Raw genomic sequence first — 25,946 nt, forward strand, 5'->3', positions numbered from 1 at the left:
CATGATACATAACACCAGAATCAAGACAAATGTAAAATAAGTATGTGTTTGTGTGTGTGTGTGTGTGTGTGTGTGTGTGTGTGTGTGTGCATGTATGTATGTGAAGAATAAAACCTTTAATATCTTACAAAATGTGGTTTGTGGTGTGGAGTATGACACATGTACACAGGTGCTGATGTAGGTTGGAAAAAAGGCTTTGCATCCCTTGAAGGCTAGAGTTGCAGGTGGTTAAGAACCATACAATCTGCATGCTTGAAATTGAGCTTAGTATCTCTGGAAGTTCAGAGCATGCTTTCTATTCAATTGAAAAGAGATTTTTTTCATATAATATATCTTGATTATGATTTGCTTTTCTCCAACTCCTCTGAGATCTTTCCTACCTCCCATCTAACCCAAAGCCATATTCTTTCTTTCTATCATTAGAAAACAAGCTGGCCCAAAGAGGACCAACAGAGGACAGAACAAATAAACAAACAGAAAAATAGCATCCAAGAGAAAGCCCAGGAAATACATATGAGCATTCATGCACACAGAAAGTTCAAAAATACAAAATCTGAAACTATAAGAGCAAAATATGTAGAGTTAAAAAATATCAAAACAAAGCATGATGTAGGTGTGTATTCTATCTATCTGACGATTTCATTGGTTAATTAATAAAGAAACTACTTGGCCTGATAGGTTAGAACATAGGTGGGTGGAGTAGACAGAACAGAATGCTGGGAGTGAGGCAGATGCCTCAGCCAATCGCCATGCCTCTTCTCCCTGGGTCAGATGCAATGGAGCCAGCCACCAGGTTAGACATGCTGAATCTTTCCCTGTAAGACACCACTCATGGTGTTACACAGATTATTAAATATGGGTTAGTCAAGATGTTAGCCAAGAAGAGGCTAGATATAATGGGCCAGGCAGTGTTTAAATGAATACAGTTTGTGTGCATAAGCTAGCCAGGCATCTGGGAGCTGGGTGGCAGGAACACAGCCCACCGCTCTCATCACTACAGAATGGAGCCCAACGTGGGGCTTGAACCCACGACCCTGAGATTAAGAGTGTCATGCTCTACCAACTGAGCTAGCTGGGCAGAAGCCGGGTGGGATGAAAAGCAGACCTGCTTGCTCTTCACTACAAAAGAATTAAGAGACAAAGATACCAAAAATTATACCTTTGAATTGGCTGCCATGTACTTCTAGGCATGAGGCCTGCCATTAAATTTCACTTGTATAACCAGTGAGACTCCTTTAGAGAAAACTAAATCTTCTATTGTGAAGGGTTTCAATTGGAGATAGCTTCTGTGTTAGCAATATAGACTTATGTCCAATTCCAGTCTCAGTGTAGGTCATATGCATACTGTTACAGTCTCTGTGAGTTTGTACCTGGATCAGCCATGTGTCTGGAAATGTCTACCACCTCTTACTCTTACAATCTTTGCACCTTTTTTATCCACATAGAACCTTGAGTACTGCAGGGAGGCATTTGATAAAGTCATCCCCTTTAGGACTGAGTACTCCAAAGTCTCTCACTCTCTACACATTATGCATTTGTGGATCTCTGTTAGTTTCTACCTACGGCAAGATGAAGCTTCTCTAGTGATGGCCAAGCAAGACAGTTCTATGAGAATAAAAAACATCATTAAATAATTGTTACATTCCTTAAGCAAAACAATAGTATTTTGTTTCCTCCTAGTTGTGTAACCTAGCTCATCTCAGGTTATGGCCTTTTTCAGTACTATCAGACACAGATTCTATCTCATGGAATGTGTTTTAAATCCAATAGAGAGTGGTTGGTCACTCCCACAAATGTTATACCAGTATTTCCATCAAGCATATGTGAAAGAGTATTTATATTTTTTGATATTTTTAGTGTTCTAATAATACTTTTATTAGCTCTTTGAAATTTTCAAATATATTTATATATCTTACATATTTTGATCTTATCCACTTCCCTACTTCTTTCCTCCAGAATTATAAGTAGTCAGAATCTACCAATCTGTCTTCGTCTGTAGTGAATTACCTCTTCTGTTTGTTAGTGTTAATAATATCCCCCAACAAACCAACTGAGCAGTAAACTGTTTTTGGATTAGCTTTTAGACTTCTAGAATATTCTATCTTAGCACTTGTGGGGAAGAAGACATCAGTGTTCTTAGTACTAGAGTCTACTTGCCAGTGTACAAACCAGTCGGGATAGTTGTGCCTATCCATGCCACAGATTTTTGGGAGGTCAATCAAGCACATTATGCTTATATTTGAAACATGATTCATGGGAACAACTTTATGTCTGCTACTGTAAACCTGATCAGAACCCCCAACTAGGGAGATCATGGGATTTATGAGGTAACCTATTGGTGGTTAAGATCTAAATTCCTAATATTAGCTTATATTCATTGGCCTTTACTATTTTTAACCCTAATCAGAGAATATATTTTTTGTAGTGCCAGTGGATAAAATATAGAGACTCATAAGTAGTCAAAGTGCTGAGATTTATTGATGTTCTATGTTTAGCTACAGACAGTTTAAATGTAGCAACATCTTCTGATTTATGACACATCTTGAAATGTTGAGTGGGAGATCAAAGAGTTTTATACATATTTTTCTCCTTAATTATGTGACTAATTTTATTTCGCAGAATTCTTTTGAGGGACAACTGAAAAGGAGAAAAGAGTATGCATAAAGTAGAAGGTAGATAACAGGCAAAGGGAATTTACGTAATTATAAAATAAGCCAAATTTTAAGAGCATTACCCATAAAAGGTATGATAGTTGTATCCCTATTTGTTTATTTATTTTCATTGAAAAATATTTTCATGGAATACATTGTTCATGATTTCCCTTCTTCTAACTCTTCCAAGATTCTCCATACATTCCCCCATCCAATTTCATTCCCTTCATTGATTATCTCCTTATAACAAATGGACAAACAACATACACACACACACACACACACACACACACACACACACACACAGAGAGAGAGAGAGAATAACCCTAAAATATTGAAACAAAAGATCAATAATTCAAAAATATCCCAGGAAATATGAGATAAAACATCAGTGAAAATACTACTTTGTTTCTTTTTGTGTTCAACAACTACTCTGACACATATGGCTTCCTCTGAATTGAGGTTAATGTGCCCTGAGACACCTAGGAGAAAATATTTTTCCCTTTAGAAACAGGAATCAATTGCAGACAGGTATAACTCCAAGTTTAATGTGCTTATTCACACCAGATTTGTTCCACACTTGCACCAGTATGCCTTACAGGCAATTCAACTATCATATCATCTTCAAATAAAGATTTTACATCTTCCTTTGCAATATGTATCCTCTTTATTTCCATCTGTTGTCTCATTATTGTAGCTAAGACTTCGGTGCTATATTGAATAGGTGTGAGGATAGTAGACAACCTGGTCTTGTTATTCATTTAGTGGAAATATCTTGAGTTTCTCTCTATTTAAGTTGATATTGGCTATGGAATTATTGCAAACTGCCTTTATTATGTTGTGGATCTCTCATATCCCTAGTGTCCCTTTTCTGCATCTATTGAGATGACAATGTTGTTTGTGTCTTTCAGTTTGCTTATAGAGTGGATCACATTTATTGATTTACTTATGTTGAACTACCTTTGTTTTTCCAGGGTAATGCCAATTTGATTGTGGTGGACTATATTTCTGAGTTGTTTTGGATTCAGTTTGCAAGTATTTCATTAAGAATTTTACACGTTGAATTCTACCTGACTGTTATGGGTTAAAGCTGGTTACCAATTACAATAGAAACAATACAAAATAAAAAAATCAATGAAAACTCAACAACTCACAACTGAATGAACAATGGATCAAGATAGAACACAAGAAGAAAATTAAAACTCTATAAATTAAATGGAAATGAAAGCAGGGCATACCTAAACCTATGGGAGACAATAAAGGCATTTCTAACAGACACATTTATAACACTTACTTCCTACATCAAAATATTAGCAAGAACTCATCTTAGTATGTTACCCGGAAAGGTGGAAAACATTAAGAAAGAATAATGTACCTAATTAGTAGATGGTGAGAAATAATCTAGCTCAGGTCTAAAATAAAGGAAACAGAAAATACAGCAAACAAAATATTAAGAGCTAGCTCTTTGGAAAATAGTCGGTAAGCTGAGAAACATTTAGGTGATTTAACTAAGAGACAAGGAGAAGTGGTACAAATTAATAATATGAGTGATGAAAAGTGGGACATTTTCACAGACACAGAATATAGAGAATCAAATGTGTACTCAGATGAAAAATCTCAAAGAAATGAACAAATTTCTTGATATGTATGACTTACTAAATAAAGAAGATCAAATTAAAAAAATTTAGGATAACCACAATCTCTAGACAAAGAGAAGCAGTAATTAACAGTTTCTCAATGAAAATATGCTCATTACCAAGAATATTCAGTTCAGAATTATACCTGACATTCAAAAAGGAAGGTTAATACTCTTCAAATTATAACACAAAATAGAAATGGAAGGAACATATCCTAATTTTTTTCTGAGGTTATTATTGCCTACTATCTAAATCACACATAAAGACTTAACAGCAATTGCATTAAAACAAAATTATAAACCCATAATACTTATGAATAAGTATTCATTCATTTGATTGTTTGTTCTGAGAGGGGGACTCATTTAGCCTATGTTGTATATTACCTTTTATGAAAGTATTTATTAAATTTGCCATTGGCAAAATATGTGAATGGAAGTTATTTCTCATTCATCACTAAATCATTATATTCAAAATACTTTACCTGAAAAATTGTGTAAGTGACATGTTAAGTGTGTGTGCACATGTATATGCTGTTTGTGGGTTTGTGGCTTTAGAAATAAAATTTGAAAAGAAATCACAAATAAAGTGATCTTCAAAATAATTTAAACATGGAATATTAAAAACTACATAAAGACTTTAGAAAATTTTGAATAATTATTTTAACTAAGTACAACAAAACTTCATGAACCCAAGGAGATAAGTTAAAATGCCTATAAGAAATATATGTCACTTTATCATTTGCTTTGAGGAGGGGGTACTGCTCAGTCTCTTTCAGGAATAACCAGGCACTTACTGAAGCTTGCCAACAAAATACAGGCTAAGGTTCCCATTATTGCCATTTATTCAATGATCATTCATTTCCCAGCTTGTCCACCCTATCCAATTCAGTGTTATCACTGTTGTGTAAATTGTTGCAAAGCAGCAATCTGTCATTCACTGAAGAAAACTCAACCCTCTTACACTTTTACAGGGAATAGTGGTAGCACTCAAGAATGTAATTTACAAAATGACACCCTAGGATCCCAGGATCTTTCATGCACTCTGTAACATAAGTCATCTCTCTGAAGTGGTAATGTCATCCTTGCATTGTGACATAGGACCAAGGGTGGCTGTTTCAGTTAGCTGAGGTCCCCTGGCAAGCCTGCTAGTGATTTCTGGACAAGGATCACCCACTGACAAAGTCAGTCTTCATTTGACAAACCAAAACATAAATCTTTTTGTCTATGATTTGTCAAAACAGTCATGGCTTTTCCTGAGTTTTAAATAAAAACACTTTAAATAGCTTTGATGTTGAAATAAACTATCACAGGGTATCATGTGCATAATGAGTTATGAATAATTGTTTATTGAAATCCCTGCCATCTCATTCCAACTTTATACTACAAAGTTGCATTTGATATTAAGGGAAGATTAATACATTTATAATATGTAAGCAGAAACTGTACATCTCATTCCTGCCTGCCCAGACCTGAATAATCACACAAATACTCTATTAATTGCAACACTGTTTGGCCTATTACCTCATGCTTATTTTTAGCTAACCCTTAAATCTTAAATTAACCCATTTCTGTCAAGCATTGTATCACCACAAGGCTGTGGCCTACCAGTAAGGTTATGGTGTTATTCTCCTTTGGCAGCTACATAGGTGTCTTCTTTACTCTGCCTTCTTTCCTCCTCTATATTTGCTTGGGTTTCTAGCCTTTCTTTACTCTATTAAGCCATTGGCCAAAACAGCTTTATTAACCAATAAAAACAACAGAAGGACCTACCACATTATATCCCCTTTTCTGTCTAAATAAAAAGGAATGTTATAACTTTAACAGGAAAATTACATAAAACAAAGTATCTATTGAGCCAGAATTAAAGTTAAAATATTTAAACTACTTGTATCTGGCAAAATTAAAGAAGATATTCTATTATCTATTTTATCTTTGTGAATCAAAAGCATAATATGTAACAAATATATCTATCTGTTTCCAAGTCTTCAAAGACCCCAGAAGGATACAATATCACCTAAATAAACAGGAAGTGCAATGTAAGCAACTTCCAAAACTCTGGAATTGACAAAGACAATTTGCTGCCTTAGACAGTCATCCAAAGTTCTTCTGTAACACTGGGGCATCTGTCTTAAGCCTACAGGCCCATAGTATTCAGCAGACATTTCCATGAAACGGGAAATCTGAATATCCGTTTAGTCTTGTACTGGCAAAGTTCATCAATTGATTTCTTCTGTGTCCTGCAGAATATTTGGCAATTTCTTCTATTAAGCAGAAACCCTGAATGACTATCCAATCACACTTAAAGTTCATCAGTCAGTTTTCTATGGGTCCTGAATATCCAGTTCATACAGCATACCATAAAGCAATCCAGATAAGTGTAATTTCTTGCCCAAATAGCTAGCCTTTTCCCATTGAGGGCAAATTCTGTAACAAGTGTCTATAATGTCCATTAACCTCTCTGAAGTAATTGATGTTGTTAGAAGCAGACATTTCTCTGTTAAGGAAAGTCTAAGTTCTTAAAATATTTTAAGTGCCACATATCATAGGTCTTTGAATTACTGAAGATTATCTAACTAACTGAAATAAATCTCTGTACATACAGAAAATCTAACTTATGTAATTAAAAGTTTGATTATTATAATGACTGTCTATTAATCTCTAGGCTTTATCTAGATGTAATCCATTACATTTTAAATGAACTTTATAAGCATTATAATTTAAACAAAAGCATAAATACATATACATAAAATAGACCTTAAATTTTTATCAGGAGACCAAATTCTCTACCAGTGTAAAGTATTCATACCTGTATCATAGCCCCCAACATTTTTTATTTTTTTTAAATTGACTGTGACCATAAAGCATTTATAACCAACCCTTTTAAAATGAAAATAAATATTTATAAACAATCATTTGGGGAACCTGGACTGCGTTTCCTCCAAATCTATTCTTGATTTTTGTTGGGTAAAGTATTTTTAAGGTTTACAGAGACCTTTCAGTGGGTCTTGTTCCATTAAACCACATTCACCTTGAAGGAATACACAGGTTCCCATCTTCTGTGGAAACAAGAGCAGAACTTCTTTTCCAAAGTAATATATCCTTATACCCACATTTTCAAGTAAAGATACCTTGAAAATATATGTTAATTTTGCTTAGCAGCCCATACAATGAAATTTTTCTCTGTAGTTAGTTCATTCACAATTAAAATGTTCAAGTGGTTGTAACAAATGCCTTGTAGCCCAGCACTTGGGACAAAGAAGCAGGCAGATCTCTATGAGTTGAAGACCATCCTGCTTTACAAGAGCTAGTTCCAGGACAAGATCTAAAGATACAAAGAAATCTTTTCTCAAAATAAACAAAAGAAAGAAAGAAAGAAAGAAAGAAAGAAAGAAAGAAAACATAATAATATACATAAGCCAGACTCTATTTTCTATCTTTACATGTACTCTTTTATATTACTTTTTATGCCTCTTTAAAGACTTTGTTTTATTTTTTAACTATATATACTCTTTTTGTTCTCTCTTCCAAGTTAATGTACATTTTTCAAACACACTATCACACCTTCAGAGGTTTATTTCTGTCTGAATCTGTCTTTATTGCATATCTGTAATCCTTTTCTGACCAGGAGTGCCTTTTTTTCCTAAATGCTAAGCAGGCATGTCTAGGACCAACTTCATGCCCCTACCTGTTGGCTCCACCCTCTCCAGCATGGCAGAGGTATGTCCACTGTCTCTGTGAGCCATGCTGACTACACCAGCTCCAAGGTCTATACCACCATTAAGCAACTAGTAGCATACCACTCACAAACTCCACGTAAGTACTGTGTAACCAGAGAAGCATGAACCAGGAAGCTGGCTTTTAAATAAGACCTTCAGTTTTTGCTGCTAAGACTAAGTCATGAACTCTTCTCTTAAAGGAATCATGTATTTGCTTGCTTCTGGCAAACAGACACCACCAGAGAAAATGCTGCTACCAAGAAGCAATGCTTAACTCTGTTTTCTTTTGTGTTTAAATTCTTTCCCAAGCTCTCTAATGTATTTTTTTCTTTTTTTTAAATTGATTTTTATTGAGCTCTACATTTTCCTCTGCTTCCCTCCCTGCTTCCTTTCACCTTCAATGCTCTCCCAAGGTCCCCATGCTCTTCCCAATTTGTAGTGAATGCTGTGGGCCGCTTCCAGCCATCCGGCTCTCTGCTGCCTGGCTAGCTTATGCCCCGAAATAACAACACACAAGCTGCATTCATTTAAACACTGCCTGGCCCATTAGTTCCAGCCTCTTACTCACATCTTGATTAACCCATATCTAATAATCTGTGTAGCACCACGAAGTGGTACCTTACAGGGAAGATTCTAGAGTATGTCCATCTTGGGCCAGAACTTCATCGCTTCTGTCTCCCTGAGGAGAGGCATAGTGGTCTGACTAACTTCCCAGAATTCTGTTCTGTCTACTCCACCCACCTACGGACTGGCCTATCAAATGAGCCAGGCAGTTTCTTTATTAACCAATGAAATCAACTCAAACAGAAGACACTCCCACATCACCAAATTACTCAGGATATCTTGTCTTTTTCAATACCCATGTAGATTAGATCTATGTATGTCTCTCTTAGGATCCTCATTGTTGTCTAAGTTCTCTGAGATTGTGATTTGTGAGCTGGTTTTCTTTGCCTTATGTTTAAAAAGCACTTATGAGTGAGTACATGTGATTATTGTCTTTCTGTGTCTGGCTAACCTCACTCAAAATGATGTTTCCTAGCTCAATCCATTTGCCTGAAAAATTGAAGATGTCATTTTTTTCTGCTGTGCAGTACTCCAGAGAGAGAGAGAGAGAGAGAGAGAGAGAGGAGAGAGAGAGAGAGAGAGAGAGAGAGGAGACTGAAGCTGCCTCTCAGAGAGGGAGCCAGAAAAGGAGAGAGAGCTCAGGCTGAAGATCAGCCTGACTCAGCAGATGGGGGAGTGAGTGGGCATTGTTTGTCTCTTAAAGAGACACAACAATCATTACACCCTCCCAATACTATCCTATTCTTCTGTTTATTATTTTCACTTCTGTCTTTTTTCTCTTTACTTATTTTACTAATCCCAATGTCTCTACCCTGGTAAGTGGGATCCTTGTTGAAGCCAATCTCTGACAAATAACATTTAAAAAGTTTGGATATTATCTGTGCTTAAAGTTTGATCTATCATTCATCATGTTTGTACAATAATTTTGGCCTAAAATATGTTGTGTGTTTGTCTTGTTTAGGGATTCTTTTGGTGAATCTTTAATTTGTGTGATCAATGGAAACTTTTTGCTTGCTTCTCCTTAGCTCTATTTTTCTGAAAGACATTTTAACTAGAGATTTAAAAAATTGTTTATTTTTCATTTTATTTGAATATTCAGAGTGATGTTCATTCAAGTTTGTTATGTAAAAGTAGAAATGAGAATTCACATATAAAGTGTTTACATTCTGATCAGAACTGGTATTAATAACCCCTACCAAGGGCAGGGGGATATTCTAAGAGCTTTCTCTATGCTGTTATCTTTCATGGGGTTCATTGTTGTTCTGAGTCCCAGGGTGAAAGGTTGCTTCAAAATCTGTGACACATAGTCACTATTACTGTGAAGCCAGACATTTTTTTTTAATTAATAACACCAATCACATGTTTCTTCTGATGATAAAATAGGATTTATTTAACACTCATAACTCACCAAGCACAAGAGTATTTTATCTTTGTTTTTTCACATTCTTTTAATATTTTAAATTCCCCAATTCTAATTAGCAATGATTAATGTTTCACAGCTGAGGAATCTGAAACATAGGCATCAACTAATCTGTTGACAGATTATACTTTGAACTAAGATTCAAATATGACAGACTCTCTAAAGAGAGAAGAAGGAAGCAGAGATAAAAGAACACAGATTTGGGGATAAAATCTAGGGAAATATGTAGGCAATAGACTGACTGCTAAAAGTTAGAATGGCCATAGTTGAAATATTGTTATAATATGAATAACACTAGAAATGGTGAGTTATACAACACCAGAAAAAAATGATTAATGATAACAATACCTAATACAATTTTTATAAATTTTATGTGTTGTTTATGCTGTATAAAGTAGATTCTATGATCAAGCAGCTCCTAGCAGAGTTGTTCTAGAAGTGTGAGGTGGCAAATTTCTATCTCCCAAAATATTTACATTATGATTGATAACAGTAACAAAATTACAGTCATTAAGTATCACCAAAAATAATTACATGATTGGGGGTCACCACAACATGAGTATTAATGGAATGTAGGATTTGGAAAGTTGACAACATCTGCTCTAGTATATGTATTTCAAGTATTTTCTAAAATACCTCTGCCTGTCAGATTGCTCAAATTCTATGCCAGAGAGAAACTGAAACAGAAATCTACTAGTGATTCTAAAAAATATTGTGTATTGAGAACAACTAGGAGGTAAATAATTTCCACCAGAATTTGATTCACTTGAGTTGGAATCATTGAGCCAGAAATTCAGCCTTGGGAAGCTCACCTATTGAAAGAACACTTAAACAAGAACCCCAGATGGCTGCCTTAACTTTGCAAGTTGATTTCTACTAATTGTTTGCCAGCCCAAATTTAATGATGATATCATGTTGGCTCTTTGACTTGGGCTTCTTTATGTGTGTTGACTAGTTTCTTTGTCAATCTGAGTCAAATTAGATTCATTTTCAGAGAGAAACCTCAATTGAACAATTAATTGTCCCCACCCTGATTAAGCTGATGCTTCATTTTGTAGACTATTAATTGATATGAGTGGGACTATCACACAGGGTTGGGAAAAGAAAGCAGGTTGAGCAAGCCATGAGGAACATGTCAGTAAGCAGCACTTCTCCATGACCTCTCAGTCAACTCCTGCATCCTACAAGCATGTTTCGTTCCTGTCTTATTTCCTGTTATGACTTCCCTTAATGATGTATCGGGATGCAGAACTCTAAATTGAAATGAACCATTTCCTCTGCAAGTTTCTTTTGGTCATGGTGTTTTATCACAACAATAGAAACCCTAAATGAAATACATGTTCCACACTAGTGGTGTTTTAAACTCTTAACTTGATGTCATTTTGTTATCTGTCCACCTTCTTCTTGGTTTTTGTTTTTATTCTTTTGCTTTTACTTATTGTATACTGAAAAAAACTAATTTGAAAATAAGGATATCATAGATTTGTCTCTTGACCTAACAAAACACAAAGAAAGAAAGAAAGAAAGAAAGAAAGAAAGAAAGAAAGAAAGAAAGAAAGAAAGAAAGAAAGAAAGAAAGGTGTTGGCAATAGGGAGAAGATATGGAGCTAAGACATTATTTAAAAAAAATATGTCCACACTCAGAGATGCAAGAATCTGATAGTACTGGATTTTGGAATATGGAATACAATAGTTAGTGTAGAAAATGTGGTTTAGGTTATGAGTCATGCAGAATTTGGTGAGCAGTCTTCTGGTTATAAACAAACTTGAGAAATGGGCACAGTTATCAGGCATAAGGAAAAAAAATTCAATCTTAATTTAACTGCAAATTGTGAGATGGTTTCTTCTGATATAGTCATGGAATGCAAATATCAACACAAGCTTTGTAAAGCTTGAACAGCTCCCAAAATGCCAGGATACTTGAGTAATACAGTATAGATCTGCACTCCAGATTTAGCATCAATAATAGTCAGCATGCTAGAACTAGATCATGTTAGCTTAATCCAGTATTACTAGATTAGAAATGAGGGGTCACTGGCCTGGAGGAATGTCTCAACAGTTAAGAACATGAGTTGTTCTTGCAGTAGACCTTAACTTAAATTCCAGTGCCCATGTTGGGTGGCTCACAACTTCCTGTAACTCAAGTTCCAGGGGATCTGATGCTTTCTTGTAGACTCTGTGGTAACCTGAACTCACAGGTTCACAAACCCACATTTACATAAGTAACTAATAGTAAAATAATTTTTAAGAAAAGGAAGTAAAAATAAGCAAATCTGGTGGGAAGAGATAAATTCAGAGACGAAAGTAGAGACAAGAGTCTAAATAGTCTCAGCCAAAAATCTGTTATCTTAGCAGAGTAGGTACTATATGAGTGCAGTGTTATAAAATAAATAGTAATAACTTTCATAATTTAGAGCATGTCTTATGGGAATTCAAGGATAGAAAGGAATTGTTCAATGTGTCCAGATGAAAAAGACAATATTAAAACTAAGATTTTAAAGATGAGTGATTTAGCCTGAAGATTTGTAATTAAGCCAAATAAAGCTGTGGTATAAGACAGCATAGGTCTACATAGACTAATATGTACATCACACACGTTCTTTCATTTCAGTAACACCTGAAAGTAGAATAGAGTTACAAGACAACATTTGAAATTAACATTGGAATTGAACTTTGTAGTCATAATAAAAATGTCAGATGTGATTCTCCTAATATTAGTAAATTACAAGATTTCAGTCACAAATTGAGGACAGTATTATTCACATTAGAGTTTTGCTGTAATCCACCAAATACGAGGTCAGATATAAAGAGTCTATTAAAATGCTGAGCAAGTAGCCTAGTCCCCAGGAAAGAAGGGGAATGCTACTATAAATTGGGAACAGTTAATAGAAACTGGCCACTGACAGCACCTGTGAGAACATAAAGTGTCAAAAATACCTGCATACTTTTATTACAGTTCAATGTCAGTTCTTTAAAAGTTCATTCTGGAGTTAATATATTTCTGAGTCTATAAATGCTTTCTGAGTCCTGCTTTTTATAGCAAAGCTTGAAAAATTCTCCTTGTTTTTCCGGGGCGTATACTGTGGAAGGGATTGTTTTATAAAAGCATACCACATTATTTTAATAGTTAATAAGAATCGTGCGGAATCTTATACTTATAATCATGTCTTTAGTTTGAGAAAATAGTACTAGATATACAAAATAACTAAGAAAAGAACAGACACATGTGAACATATCAATGAAAGAAATTAATTCTACTAATTTAAGCACAAAATATAATCTGCATGATGTCACAGACTGAGTTAATGAATAAAAATCCAAGAGATGCTAAAGAAGGAACATTTATAGCATTGAAGGGTTTATCCTATAACTAAATTCATGGAGACTGCAAAATGAGCCCCAAATACACAGTAACAGAATGACTTTATTATCATTATCCAGCCTATTCCACCAGAATGTAAGTGCTCTGGTCTATACAGAAGCCCCCAAAGTGTCTCCCTTTTTCTGTTTCATGAGATGATTCTTCTTACTGCTTTGGTGTTTTACTGATTGGAATTTGCATGTTAAGGTGTAAATTGGGACCAAGGATTTTCCAGGAGCAGCCACCTGGCACCAAGTTGTAAAAATGTCTTGAATGATGTTAACTCAAAGGATCTAATGACCCAAACTAAGTGAAAATAAACTTAAACTTAATTCAGAAACATTCCCAAGAATAGGAACTCATTTTGCATGCCACATTGGTTCTATGTGAAGATGATTTTTTAAGAAGGCAAACTGAGAATATGTTATTCTCCCCTTGCAGCTCTTGGTGATTCTTGAGACTACTAGTGCACTCCTTGGCATTTCCATAATGACTGAAAAGTAAATGTCCATATGGCATGAGAATGCCCCTCAGCCAATAACTCTTGGAAAGAAAGCTTTAGTGCACTAAGGGGCATCATTTAACAGTGATAGTCTCTTAACCTCATGGCAATGTATTACAGTTTAAGTAAGTTATCCTGTCATTTACAAACCTTTGGGGGACATATCTGAATGGGGGTTTAGTGATTCTGATTAGATATGTGAATGACCAGCCTGGTGACACTGTTTTAGACAGCAAGTTCTTCCTAGCTCAATAGGTATGGACATTATGATAGTCTGGAATATTCATGCCTTCTGATACCTATATCTAGAGAGAGAAGAAAATGAAAGGGGCTGCTGGTATAATTCATTATTTTCTGTGTCTATTAAAAAAACTCAATTGTTGGTGGGTAGCCTGAAATCAATGATGCTTTGTTAGAGAAGCCTCTATTTCTCAATATTTGTAAAACAATTCTCAGGGTTAGAGGCACTTATTGGCTCTAACAACTCCTGCTAACATGTTTTTATCAGAGGCAGATGGGATTCAATTGCTTGCTTCTAATATTTATTTCCTCCTCTTTGTGTATGGAGTGGTTGCCCTAGCAACACAAGTGTCCTGAGGGCTCATCCCACATAGAGAGTTGCTTTCTGCCCTACTTTGGTATGTTCTTTATCAGGAGGTGAAGAAATACAGTAAGATATTTCAGAAGTATTTTGCGTACATTTATTGCAGGAACAAGCGGGTTGCTTGTTGTCCCAGCTGCCCCGCTAGCTTACACTCAAAATAAACACACAAAAATTGTATTAATTAAATCACTGCCTGGCCCATTATCTCTAGCCTGTAACTCTCACATCTTGATTTAGCCCATTTCTAATAATCTGTATTCACCATGAGGTTGGCTTACAGAAAGATTTAGCATGTCTGACTGGAGTTTCCATGCTGGATCTCTGCTCTGCTTTCTTTCTATCAGAATTCAGTTCTGTTTCCCCACCTACCTAAGTTTTGCCCAATCACCAGGCCCAATGCAGTTTCTTTATTAAGCAATGAAAGCAACACAAAAGCAGAAGGACCTCCTATACCATACATTAATCCAAAGAATATAAGAGGAATAACTTTTAGGGGATAGGGAGAAATTCAATGGTTAAAAGACCTTTGTATTTAGTGTGGGAAGTACTTCTGCTGTGTTGCTTTTATTGGTTAATGAATAAAGAAATTGGCTTGGCCTATAGCAAGGTAGAAGTAAGGCAGAGTCAGGAGAAGCCATGTAGCCCTGTGGGGGACAGATGCTGGAACCTTGTTTTTTGAGGGACTGAACAGCCACAGGACAAGACAAGACAGAAACTTTGATCTATGAAAAAGAACTAGGTTGAAATAGGGTAAATGTTTTGAGACTTTCAAGCCTACACCCAATAACGCCATGAAGGCCATACCTCCTCATTCTTCCCAAACAGTTTTATCAACTGGAGAAAGACATTCAAATATATGAGGCTATCCTCAATCAAACCATCAAAACTAGGATACAATGGTATTCTATTGGGTTCTATTCTTTCTTTCCTTGTTAAGAGGCAGACCAATACAAGGCTTTCTCAGAGGTCCCCATGAAAGGAAAAAAGAAACCTACTTTTGTGTCCTTGCCCAGGTCAGACTTGGCAAAATCTAATGGAGCTGAGGCCAGGGCTTTGAAAAGTTAGTGTTTTGGTTCACAGGAACAAAGGCCTTTCCATGAGTAGAGTCTGCAGTTATTTGTGTTATGATCACTCTGTGCCCTGTTGGCGATGCTTTTGAGATATCCTGTGTTTCCCTTTGGCAACACTGGTTTATCAGCCTCCTTGTCTTTGGTGCACTGTATGATAAAATCTGCTGACTTGGTTCTAGTTTTCCCTGAAAATGGTATATACGATGCTATACTTCTTAATAAGCTTGCTTGACATTAGACAGCTTACGTAAGACCTCCTGATCTCACCTATTATACCTTCTTTATCTTTGATTCCCCGAGCTTTCTTTCTTAGGACCCTGTCACTCAAGAATGACCTTATATTCTAGGCTATTTCTTCAAAACAGTCTTGGTTTTCAAACATGGCCTCAGGAAGTAGTTAGGTTCTATCATAATGCAATGTGATATTTGGTTTGGATGTGCATTTTATTTCAAATATTTCACTTTGATATTTAATAAATGTGTAAACTCTGATACGTACACAGGTTTCTGAACAAATGACTTTGTAATATACACCAATCCTACTATATAAGCAGCCTTGTATATCACAAGGCACTTTTTTATAGTTAATCTCTTTTTATGAGTGAAGAACACCAGTTGCTCAAGGCCAAATATTATTAGTAAAAGAGAAATTTACATTTTGCCTTGTTTTTTTCAACCAGTAGAAAGGAGTTTTCCTCTCACATGAACCATGTAAGATGTTTCTCTTCCCTGGAGAAAACATCACTCAGGGGATTATGATTCAACTGTGGCACAGATTCCTTTTATTAGAATAGAGGGAATATGCCAGCACCTTAAACACTCTTACTTTTTTCATTTCTTAATTACATTGTATTGTGTGGATATGATAATAATGAAATCAAGCATCGACCTTTGCAATTCATGATTTTTTAAATTCTTCTTTAATATATCCTCAACTTTTCCCAGACACCCTCCGCCCCACTGCCTATCTCCCCAAGATCTATATTATTTTCCATTATTTTTCAGAAAAGAGCCAGCCTCACAGAGATATCAACTGAATGAATATAGAATAACAAGTTACAGTAAGACCAGGCACAAACGCTCATACCAAGACTGGAGAAGGTGACTCAGGAGGAAGAAAAGGGTTCCAAGAACAGATAAAAGAGTCAGAAACAACACCCATTCCCACTGTTAGAAGCCCTACAAGAACATCAAGGTACACAATCATAAAATATATACAGAGGACCTTGCACAGATCCATATAGGCTCTGTGATTGTTGCTTTAGCTTCTAAAACAATTCAGAATGCTTAAAATCCATAAAATGGCATGAATTTTTCCAGATATAAACATAAAATCCATAAATAAGTATATAGAATGCATTTTATGTACATCATAAATTTCTGCAAATGCAGAGGTTAGTAGTTTCTGAGTATTTAGTATCTTTGGTACTATGAGTTTGAATGTCTCATCCAATTTGTCAGCCTGTCACTGTACAGCAACCATTTTTATATATAATAAATATAAAGAGCCCTTACTGGGATTCTTTTTCCATAGCACCATACTTATGCTGTTATATGTTCTTAACTCAGTTTCCTGACAAATGTGAATATTTGGCCAATGAATGTATAAAATAAATCAATGACACTTCCTTATGGACCCCAGTATTTATAGCAATATGTTGGTGCATGAAAACTTATACTCACTTCTTTGTTCTCAAGAAAGATGATGAAGTTATGACTTTGTCATTGTAAGCCTTCCTACAATATCCCAATCACACAAGAGTTGCCATTCATAACAGGGAGAAAATGTCTCAAAGTATCTGATATTCAAGTTATCCGGTCATAGCAATGAGTGCCATTTAAAGTCTTTTTCTTTTCTCTTTTCTTGAAGAAATTATTGACAGAATAGACTTCCTTTATGATTAAAAGGAAAAGCCATTAATCCTCATTTATAGCATCTACTCAGTATTCAATTCACATATTTATAGAAATATAATGAGAACTATTACCTCAAGCAGTTGTTGGAGAAGCAGTTATACTGGACACTGAAAAACAATTGAGAAATCCAAGTGGTTATTACAAGGTAAAGGCCAAATTATGTTCCCTATTTTTAAAATGATTATTTTACATTGAAATTTGGAAAATGAAAAATTTCATAGTCAAAATCTTAATATATAGCTAGAATTAGAAACACATTTCAGCTTTGGTTAGTTTTATCCTTTCCCATTACTAAAGTACATTTTTTTTATTTGCAAATGTCATTCTCTGCTTTTTAAGAAATAAAATCCAAGTAAGTTGAATGAATATAAGACAATTTCACATCATAATTTTGTTTATTCACAAATATAAACTTTCACAAGCAGGTTGGCTATGTGGGTATCAGCTCTTTCTAGTTTAGAGGCTTTGTGCCATCACTCATTGACTTTTTACTGTCACTTTCAGCCACCACTTTCCTAGTTCCATATCCATACCTGTTTTACGTATGTTGCTGTTATGCTTTACTCCATACAGTTTGGCCTATTTAGAAAATTTCTTCTAACTACCCACGTATGAAACTTTGTTCATGTTATAACCAAATTTTAAATCAATTTTATTTTTTTTCTGGAAGAATCCATGCCTTTCAAAGAGTTTTTCATAATATGTTGCTTATTCTGTTTTGTGCTAGATATGTAGTCATGGAAATTGCACCTTATGTTACAATTTTATTGTCTTTAATAGGAAAAAATTCAAAATTCTAGTTGGCATGTTCGTGTAAGGATTACCTTTGAGGTCTGGATTTTCTGCTCAATAGTAAACTCTTGCTTTACATGTGTTAGACCCTAGGCTCAAGACTAATCTTTCCCCCCAAAAGAATAATTACATTTCTTAAATAGGTAAAGAGCATTTAGAAAAGCCTCTCAAACTCAGAAAAACCGAAGAGATGTTATAATTCTGCTTGTATTGAAAACTCTACTGGTTTTCTTTTTCTTTTTTTCCTCAGCTTTCCAGCTTTCTTTCCTTCCCCCTCCTTCTTCAAATAAAGACCTTGCCTAACATCTACATACTAAAGAAAGTACACTTTCTCCTTAAATCCACTACAAGCATATTTATTCACTGAATTATTGTTAGCTGAAGTTTAATTATATCTGTTGTAAAAGTTTAGAACTTGATTGTGTATAATAAAATATCTAAGAATACTATAATATAATATTATGTCCAACTATATTTAAATACTAAAATATTATGTTCAGCCATTAGATAGAAGGCCTAAGATGCAAATATGCCCAATGCTTCAGCTAATAAACTTACTACAATTGACAATAAATCCACTGGGCAACCCACACAGCCTGTGAAGCAGGAGAATTATGATGTGCCACAAGAACCTAGTGGTCTTTGGAGGCTGATTCTGTCTTTCTGCTGTCACCACTAAAAGTTGACATAAGCTAATTGGACTAAGGACAATTATGTATAAATTGGTCTTTCTTTTCTCCTAAATTGTATCTGCCATATAGATAGAGTAGAATTCCACTAAACAGTATTAGTCTTGGAGTGTTACAAAATAAGTCTACGCTTTGTCATTGTTCATGTGTATGTGTGTTTTCTCATTACACATGATGCATCACTCTTTGAATGGCCACGCAGAATGCAGAATGCAATAGTTGGAGCTGAAGAGTTATTTTTGAATAACCGGTACATCAGAAAACTAATTCTTTCCACTCATTTTTTACTTCACAGTTTCTGATGTGCTTTAGAATACAATGTGATTTTGAGAAACAGAGATGAAATAAATAGAAAGAGCTCAAGGCTTGAATAATTTGTGTTCAAATGTACCCAATGTAGCCTTAAACCTTAAATGAGTTAACCTATTTTCAGTAACTTCTTCATGATTCACCTCTTGTTGACTCTACAGACAGGAATCTCAAAGTTGATACAAATTTTCATTTTTAATTAGTTAGTTGTTTATACCTTGAAGGCAATGCTGCCACAAGGTAGTATTTTACAAACAGAAAACAACTTGCAAGTTAAACATTGAAAGGCCTAGGCCTAAAATATCACATTTCCCTGAATTTATTATTTGTTATTAAAGATTTATTTTAGTTTTTAAGTTATGTGTCTGTGTGTGCCTGAGTATATGCTAATGAGAGTGACCATGTGATTTTAAGTGCAATGTGTTTGCAGGTCAGGAGAGGGCATTAAACACGTAGAGCATTGTGAACATCCTAATCCTTGTGAGTGTAGGAAACCCATTTTAGATCCTCTGGAAAAGCAGCACTGTTGACACCTGACTTTGAGAATTTGTTGTGAGAGTAAATATTAAATCTACAGCAAGAAATGAAATTTTTTTTATTTGTTTTTTTGAGACAAGGTTTCTCTAGTTTGGAGCCTGTCCTGGAACTAGCTCTTGTAGACCAGGCTGGCCTCGAACTCACAGAGATCTTCCTGCCTCTGCCTCCCAAGTGCTGGGATTAAAGGAGTGTGCCACCACCGCCCGGCCTAAGTAATGACATTTTATCCTTTATTTATTTGACCTTTTAAAATAACCTCCTTTCTGAAAACTCTACCCATTTCTATTGATAGTCTCATTCTGAAATGTTTCCACAGGGTTTTTTGTTTACTGTGAGAAACACGCAAATCAACACACTTTGTTTTTTTTAATGTAGTCTGGATGACATGTGTTTTCAGTCAGGTTTTCATTGCTGTAACAAGTATCTGAGAGCAATTAATTTACAAGGAAGAAACATCTAATCTTGTACTTAGTTTTGAGTATTTTATTTCATGACCTACCCTACTAGCATAGTGTATGATGAGAAGAACACCCATTGAAGAGATTGTAGTAACCTCATGACTCCATCCTTAGTTCAAATCCAAATGACCACCAATCTCCAATAGTCTCCACTTCCTAAAGACTGAGCTATTTCCCAATAGTGCTATGCTGATTGCCAAGTGTTCAACATGTGGGCCTCTGAAGAAGGACATTTATATCCAGAATACAACATCTTATTATAGTCAGCGTCAGCACCAGTGTCTATATGGGTTTTTGCAGCATGATTGAAAACCAAAGATTCCGGTAGATTCTGGTAGTGATATATATATATATATTCTGGTAGTGTTATATATATAATTAGTTAATAAAAAGTCAGTTCTGGCATAAGAGAAAACCATATCTTTATATCTTTGCTGGCACATAATTCTAGGATTATTTTTCTCTAAGATGTATTGTATGTATGATTGATTATTAGGTTCAAAACAAGGCACTTTGTGTTCATAGGTATCTAATGCTGTATTGATATACCAATCTTCTTTTCAAGACAGGGTTTCTATATGTTGCTTTGGAGTTTGTCCTGGAACTGTCTTTGTAGAACAGGTTGGCCTCGAACTCACGGAGATCCACCTGCATCTGCCTCCCAAATGCTGGGATTAAAGGCATGTGCCATCACCATCTGATGATGGGCTGTTGTAGGAGATCCTACAGCCAGTAGTTACCCGCCCATAAGAGGGGAGTGGCCTCTTATACTATTTATACTGATGTTGAGCATGTGTCCAGCCTCTTTGCCGACTGTAGGTTTTGGTTTCTGATCTTCATTCCAGCAGAAGATTCTGATTTGTGAGTCTACCCCTAAATAAATAACCATCTATTTCTCATTTCTGAGCTAGTGTCGGATTTCTCTTAAGCATCCATCTTCAATGGGCCAATTGTTAATTGAGTTTTCATCCTCTTAAATTCCTTCCTTTATTCATCCTTAACCCTATCCCTAGCAAATTAAATGAACTGTTCAATTTTGTTGGTTAAATTTGCGTGAAGACTATTTGTAAACTCTCTCTTCATCTTATCTTATAATTATTGTTATTGTCGTATTATATCATACAGCCATTACATCCACACACTCATTTTAGTTTTGGGTGCTTCTCCAAGTTCTTTCTTCACAATGCTGAGCCTAGTTTCTGTTTTGCAGTCAGTAAACCTTCAGATTGCTTCTGACTCCTTCTTCAATGAATCATGCTAATTTTCTCTATTTTTATTTCACATCAGAATACTAGAACTGGGAACACATTTCATACTGGAAAAATTAGGACACTGAATCTTCACAACCCAAGGAGAAGCATGGGCTATTAACACCATCAGTTGTGCACATGTGTCTCTCACACCAAATCTTACTCAGACAGAGCTGGTTTGACTTAACTGCTGAATGCCTTTTTCTGAAATGTGCAAAACCATTTTAACTCACACTTATTTAATGGTAAATTAAGTAAACACTCACTTCCTGCAGCCCATGGCAATTTTTTAATCAAGGTGATTAACACAGAGAAAGCATTTTTTTTTCCTTCTTGAATCCTCTGCTCATACTCAGGTACCTGGAATATTGTCCTATTGTTATTAATGTTAGGAATTTATGGAAATATTGAATATCAGTTTCTCATTGTTTTAATTAGCATACAATAGCTGCTTCCATTGATAAGAATCAATGTTATGGACTGAAAAGTATACACACTGTGCAATGAGTAGTTCAAGGTAATTAGCATTTCTATCCCTGAAGATGTTATATATTTGTAACAGTTGAACTTATTTTTTCTAGTGCTTTAGATAGACAATAATTTTCTAATGGTCAGTCTGCCATTGACTACCCTAACATATTCTTCACTTCACTGTATTTTAGTCTGCTCCTCCTGCTTTTCATTCCATACACTACTGACCTTAAGCTTGAATCAACCTTAAATGAAACACATATAAATACATTCAATCTCCAAATAATCAACTTGCATCCATGTGGTTTCACTTTGAAACTGATTGCCTGAGTTATTAACATTTGTCCATCTTACAGGATCACTTTGGATTTTTATGAGTCCAATAGTTATTATAGCTTCTGCTGTCTCACAGCATTGCTCTTAGAAATATGGATGCTGTAGAGTACTTCCCACTTTCTCCTCTATCAAGCTCAATGTGTTCAAATTAATATTGAGGTCTTTAATCCATTTGGACTTGAGTTTTGTGCATGGTGATAGATATGGATCTACTTTCATTCTTCTACAGGTTGACATCCAGTTATGCCAGCACCATTTGTTGAAGATGCCCTCTTTCTTCCATTGTGTACTTTTGGCTCCTTTATCAAAAATCAGGTGTTCATAGGTTTGTGGTTTAAGATCCGGGTCTTCTATACGATTCCATTGGTCAACTTCTCTGTTCTTATGCCAATACCAAGCCGTTTTCAATACTATAGCTCTGTAATAGAGTTTGAAGTCAGGGATGGTAATGCCTCCAGAAGTACCTTTATTGTATAAGATTTTTTTGGCTATCCTGGGTTTCTTGTTTTTCCATATAAAGTTGATTATTGTCTTCTCAATCTCTGTGAAGAATTTTAATGGGACCTTGATTGGGATTGCATTGAATCTATAGATTGCTTTTGGTAGAATTGCCATTTTTACTATGTTGATCCTCCCAATCCACGAGCAGGGGAGATCCTTCCATTTTCTGGTATCCTCTTCAATTTCTTTCTTCAAAGACTTAAAGTTCTTGTCAAATAAATCCTTCACTTCCTTGGTTAGCGATACTCCCAGATATCTTATGCTATTTGTGGCTATTGTGAAAGGTGATACTTCTCTGATTTCCCTCTCTGCTTCCTTATCCTTTGTGTATAGGAGGGCGACTGATTTTTTGGAGTTGATCTTGTATCCTGCCACGTTACTGAAGGAGTTTATCAGCTGTAGGAGTTCTTTGGTGGAGTTTTTGGGGTCGCTTATGTATACTATCATATCATCTGCAAATAATGAAAGTTTAACTTCTTCCTTTCCAAATTGAATCCCCTTGATTCCCTTATGTTGTCTTATTGCTATTGCTAGAACTTCAAGCACTATATTGAAGAGATAAGGAGAGAGTGGACAGCCTTGTCGTGTTCCTGAATTTAGTGGGATAGCCTTGAGTTTCTCTCCGTTTAATTTGATGTTAGCTGTCGGCTTGCTGTAAATAGCTTTTATTATATTTAGGAATGACCCTTGTATCCCTAATCTCTCCAAGACCTTTATCATAAAAGGGTGCTGAATTTTGTCAAATGCTTTTTCAGCATCTTACCTGACGATAGATGAAGAAAATGACAGAGCACCACCTTGGAGCACCGGACTGAGCTCCCAAGGTCCTGATGAGGAGCAGAAGGAGAGAGAACATGAGAAAGAAAGTCAGGACCGTGAGGGAACCTCCAGCTGGCGACAGATGGGGAAGGTGACTGAGCCCCACATTGGAGCACTGGACTGAGCTCCCAAGGTCCCGATGAGGAGCAGAAGGAGCGAGAACATGAGGGAGAAAGTCAGGAACGTGAGGGGTGCGTTCACTCATGGAGACGGTGGGACAGAACTAATGGGAGATCACCAACTCCAGTTGGAATGGGACTGATGGATCATGCGACCAAACCCGTCTCTCTGAGTGTGGCCAACAGCGGGGGCTGACTGAGAAGCAAAGGACAATGGCTCTGGGCTCTGATTGTTCTTCATGGACGGGCTCTGTGGGAGCCTTCTCAGCTTGGTCGATCACCTTCCTGGACCTGGGGGGAGTTGGGAGGACCTTGGTCTTAGCATAGAGTGGGGAACCCTGATGGCTCCTTGGCCTTGAGAGGGAGGGAGGGGAGGTATGGGTGGAGGGGAGGGGAGGGAAGGGGGGAGAAGGAGGGGAGAGAAGGGGGAGAAGGAGGGGAGGGAGGGGGGAGGAGGAGGGAAGGAGATGGAAATTTTTAAATATAAAAAAAAATAAACCATGAGAAAAAAAAAAACAAAAAACAAAAAAAAGATTAAAGACCATCTTAAGATAAAAAAAAAAAAAAAAAGAAATATGGATGCTGAAGAGGTTCTTGGAAGTCTGAAAGAAAGGTCAAAGGTTTTTATTTTTGTGCTCAAAATCTTGTTTCAGTGGCTGGTAACCAAAATTACAGCTTTTGATTTTCTGATCATATGCCACATTCTTCCAACTGCAAATCCAGGAAAATCTTTGAGAACGTGAATTCATCACTCCCTGTGTTGACACTATGTCTTGGAGGGTGACATGTACAACTTAAAGGCCCTATTCTGGTGAGGTTTTCTTATAGCTAGGACTTTTGATGAAGGAGATATAGATACATCAAAAATTATAGACTTATATCCATAGGACACCAAAATAACACATTAATTTGATCAATACAAGTCAAGAAAATACTGACTTCAATCCAGTTTTGTATTCTCTAATAGAGAATATCAATAATAAATATTTAGATGGTAAAACTTTGGGGGAAATTCGGTAGGTCAATCAATTATTTTGAAAGACTTTCAAATACGGGGATTTAACTGTGAGTTGCCTCAGAGAAAAGTACTAAATAACCCCGTCCTTTCTCAGTTTAGTATGTATATTATTCACTGCAACAGAAAAAAAAATAACTAAAGTAGAGGTGTCGGTTTCGTTCTTATTTTTATTCAGTCTGAAACCCAACCTTTTAACTGCTACTGCCCAGAATAGGAAAATCATACCACTGCAATGAAATCAACCTATCATAAGTAAATACTCATAGACTTTCTCAGAATCTTGTATGCTTCTGCAGTGATATTAACCTATAATAGGTAAATGCCCACAGACTTTCCCAGAAGCTTGTATGCTAGGTGATTCTAGATCCTGTCAAATTGAGTCAAATTTTAGCTAAATTTGAAATGCAATTAAAATATGGAGCAGTTCCACAATTATAATGGTCTTACACAAACAACAAAGAGTTAATAATGAATGTTAGATCTGCTTTGGAATTCTAAAAATTTAAAACTGAAAATAGGAGAGGCACATAGTATACGTAAAAGAACTGAAAGAAAATAAGTTATATTTGTGATTTTGGAAAGATCAAGAGGTAGGAGGAATCAGAGCCTGGTTCTAGACATACGTGCTCTAAACTACATTACCCATGCTGCTCTTTCTTTACAAATATAAACAAGTTAACAAGGAAGCATTGCTACTTTTTCCTCATATGTTCACTAAATCTCATGCTTTTATATTATTATATAAAATAATATAGTTAATGGACTAATAAAGCACTATAAAACATATGAATTTTAACAGTATTGATAGAATCCTATGAGATTAAATAGTACACTGCTGAATTTTCTTGCCTTTTCCTTGCAGTTGAGGACTAAAAGGAGCCCCAGTAACTAAAAGTGTAGCATAATCCAACTTAATAACTCAAGTGAGTTCTAGTTTTACATTTTCATTCACAGTGAAATTGCATTTGTAGTTAGCAGGTCGTGATGGTGAGTATGGATTGTCTATTTAATAGGATCTAATATGACTAGGAGACCCACCTCTAGAAATGCCTTTGAAAACTTATCTATATTATGTTCCTTGAGGTAGGAAGACCTGTCCACTCTGGACGATAGCAGTCCATATGTTGGAAACTGTGTTTGAAAATAAAGGACAATGTGAACACAAGACTCAAGCAACTGAGCCATCATTTCTTCATCTACAAGTAC

The 25,946-nt window shown here is 35.8% G+C and overlaps 1 non-coding gene across 1 annotated transcript; it reads right to left on the minus strand.

The window, feature by feature from the left end:
* Positions 1-1,005: 1,005 nt before the first annotated feature.
* Positions 1,006-1,078, minus strand: Trnak-cuu. Its single transcript has one exon. It is a non-coding gene; the product is annotated as a tRNA-Lys (tRNA).
* Between the last annotated feature and the right edge of the window lie 24,868 nt (positions 1,079-25,946).

This window comes from Arvicola amphibius, chromosome 2, assembly GCF_903992535.2.
Source record: "Arvicola amphibius chromosome 2, mArvAmp1.2, whole genome shotgun sequence".
Taxonomy (NCBI): Eukaryota; Metazoa; Chordata; class Mammalia; order Rodentia; family Cricetidae; genus Arvicola; species Arvicola amphibius.